General features: G+C 44.4%; 1 non-coding gene across 1 annotated transcript; it reads left to right on the forward strand.

Annotated features, from left to right (window-relative positions):
- Nucleotides 1-2,760: 2,760 nt before the first annotated feature.
- On the forward strand, nucleotides 2,761-2,868 carry LOC130977455 (small nucleolar RNA R71). The gene has a single exon (XR_009085145.1). It is a non-coding gene; the product is annotated as a small nucleolar RNA R71 (small nucleolar RNA).
- Nucleotides 2,869-3,357: the final 489 nt, after the last annotated feature.

Here is a 3,357-nt window from a genome sequence, read left to right on the forward strand (position 1 = left end):
GTGTTCTTGGTGCTCCACCCTTAGTTGTCCCATGTTGGAACTTAGTTCTCCTAGGGAGGTGTTTAGTTGCTCCCAATAGTTTTGTGGAGGAAAGTGCATCCCTTGAGAGGAATCTATCCATCTCCCATGACTCGGAGGTGGAGGCTTTTGCCTTCCCTTTCCTCTTTCTAGAGGTTTCTCCGGCCTTGGATGCCATAATGGTTATGGAAAAATGAAAAAGCAACGCTTTTACCACACCAAACTTAAAATGTTTGCTCGTCCTCGAGCAAAAGAAGAAAGAAGAGAGTAGAAGAAGAAGAAATGAAGAAGAGGGAGATGGTGGTGTGTTCGGCCAAAGAGGGGGAGAAGTGGTGGTTAGGTTGTGTGAAAATGAAGGTTTGAAGAAGGGTTTATATAGTAGAGAGGGGGGGTAATAGTTCGGCCATTATGGGTGGGTTTGGGAGGGAAAGTGGTTTGAATTTGAAGGGTGAGGTTGGTGGGGTTTTATGAAGGATGGATGTGAGTGGTGAAGAGAAAGATGGGATTTGATAGGTGAAGGGTTTTTGGGGAAGAGGTGTTGAGGTGATTGGTGAATGGGGAAGAAGAGAGAGTGATGGTGGGGTGGGTGGGGGTCCTGTGGGGTCCACAGATCCTGTGGTGTCAAGGAAAAGTCATCCCTACACCAAATGGCATCAAAATTCACGTTTTGAGCCATTTCTGGCGTTAAACGCCGGGCTGGTGCCCATTCCTGGCGTTTAACGCCAGGTTCTAGCCCTTTTCTGGCGTTTAACGCCAGTCTGGTACCCCTTTCTGGCGTTAAACGCCCAGAATGGTGCCAGACTGGGCGTTAAACGCCCAACTGCTAGGCTTACTGGCGTTTAAACGCCAGCAGCTTCTTCCTCCAGGGTGTGCTGTTTTTCTTCCTGTTTTTCATTCTGTTTTTGCTTTTTTCATTGTTTTTGTGACTTCTTATGATCATCAACCTACAAAAAAGATAAAATAACAAAAGAAAATAGTTAACTATAAAACATTGGGTTGCCTCCCAACAAGCGCTTCTTTAATGTCACTAGCTTGACAGAGGACTCTCATGGAGCCTCAGAAATACTCAGAACCGTGTTGGAACCTCCCAACACCAAACTTAGAGTTTGAATGTGGGGGTTCAACACCAAACTTAGAGTTTGGTTGTGGCCTCCCAACACCAAACTTAGAGTTTGACTGTGGGGGCTCTGCTTGGCTCTGTTTTGAGAGAAGCTCTTCATGCTTCCTCTCCATGATGACAGAGGGATGTCCTTGGGCCTTAAACACCAAGGATTCTTCATTCACTTGAATGATCAACTCTCCTCTATCAACATCAATCACAGCCTTTGCTGTGGCTAGGAAGGGTCTGCCAAGGATGATGGATTCATCCATGCACTTCCCAGTCTCTAGGACTATGAAATCAGTAGGGATGTAATGGTCCTCAATCTTAACCAAAACATTCTCTACAAGTCCATAAGCTTGTTTTCTTGAGTTGTCTGCCATCTCTAGTGAGATTTTTGCAGCTTGCACCTCAAAGATCCCTAATTTCTCCATTACAGAGAGGGGCATGAGGCTTACACTTGACCCTAAGTCACACAAGGCCTTCTTGAAGGTCATGGTGCCTATGGTACAAGGTATAGAAAACTTCCCAGGATCCTGCCTCTTTTGGGGCAGTTTCTGCCTAGACAAGTCATCCAGTTCTTTGGTGAGCAAGGGAGATTCATCTTCCCAAGTCTCATTTCCGAATAACTTGTCATTTAGCTTCATGATTGCTCCAAGATATTTAGCAACTTGCGCTTCAGTGGCATACTCATCCTCTTCAGAGGAAGAATACTCATCAGAGCTCATGAAAGGCAGAAGTAAGTCCAATGGAATCTCTATGGTCTCATTTTGAGCCTCAGATTCCCATGGTTCCTCATTGGGGAACTCAGAGGAGGTTGGTGCACGCCCATTGAGGTCTTTCTCAGTGGCGTCCACCTCCTCTCTTTCCTCTCCATATTCGGCCATGTTTATGGCTTTGCACTCTCCTTTTGGATTTTCTTCTGTATTACTTGGGAGAGTGCTAGGAGGGAGTTCAGTAACTTTCTTGCTCAGCTGACCCACTTGTCCTTCCAAATTCCTAATGGAGGACCTTGTTTCAGTCATGAAACTTTGAGTGGTTTTTATTAGATCAGAGACCATTGTTGCTAAGTCAGAAGTACTCTGCTTAGAACTCTCTGTCTGTTGCTGAGAAGATGATGGAAAAGGCTTGTTATTGCCAAGCCTGTTTCTTCCACCATTATTATTGAAACCTTGTTGAGGTCTCTCTTGATTCTTCCATGAGAAATTTGGGTGATTTCTCCATGAAGAATTGTAGGTGTTTCCATAGGGTTTTCCTAGGTAATTCACCTCTTCCATTGAAGGATTCTCAGGATCATAAGCTTCTTCCTCAGATGAAGCTTCCTTAGTACTGCCGGGTGCATTTTGCATTCCAGATAGACTTTGAGAGATCAAATTGACTTGTTGAGTCAATATCTTGTTCTGAGCCAGTATGGCATTCAGAGTGTCAATCTCAAGAACTCCTTTCTTCTGACTAGTCCCATTGTTCACAGGATTCCTTTCAGAAGTGTACATGAATTGGTTATTTGCAACCATTTCAATTAGTTCCTGAGCCTCTGTAGGCGTCTTCTTCAGATGAAGAGATCCTCCAGCAGAGCTATCCAAAGACATCTTGGATAATTCAGAGAGACCATCATAGAAAATACCTATGATGCTCCATTCAGAAAGCATGTCAGAAGGACACTTTCTGATTAATTGTTTGTATCTTTCCCAAGCTTCATAGAGGGATTCTCCATCCTTCTGTCTGAAGGTTTGGACTTCCACTCTAAGCTTACTCCATCTTTGAGGTGGAAAGAACTTTGCCAAGAAGGCATTGACTAGCTTTTCCCAAGAGTCCAGGCTTTCCTTAGGTTGAGAATCCAACCATATTCTAGCTCTGTCTCTTACAGCAAAAGGGAATAGCATCAGTCTCTAGACCTCAGGGTCAACCCCATTAGTCTTGACTGTGTCACAGATTTGCAAGAATTCAGCTAAGAACTGATGAGGATCTTCCATTGGAAGTCCATGGAACTTGCAATTCTGTTGCATTAGAGAAACTAATTGAGGCTTAAGCTCAAAGTTGTTTGCTCCAATGGCAGGGATAGAGATGCTTCTCCCATAGAAATCAGGAGTAGGTGCCGTGAAGTCACCCAGCACCTTCCTTGCATTGTTGGCATTGTTGTTGTTTTCGGCTGCCATGTGTTCTTCTTCCTTGAAGAATTCGGTCAGGTCCTCTAAAGAGAGTTGTGCCTTGGCTTCCCTTAGCTTTCACTTCAAGGTTCT

This window comes from Arachis stenosperma, chromosome 4 (assembly GCF_014773155.1).
Source record: "Arachis stenosperma cultivar V10309 chromosome 4, arast.V10309.gnm1.PFL2, whole genome shotgun sequence".
NCBI classification, from domain to species: Eukaryota; Viridiplantae; Streptophyta; class Magnoliopsida; order Fabales; family Fabaceae; genus Arachis; species Arachis stenosperma.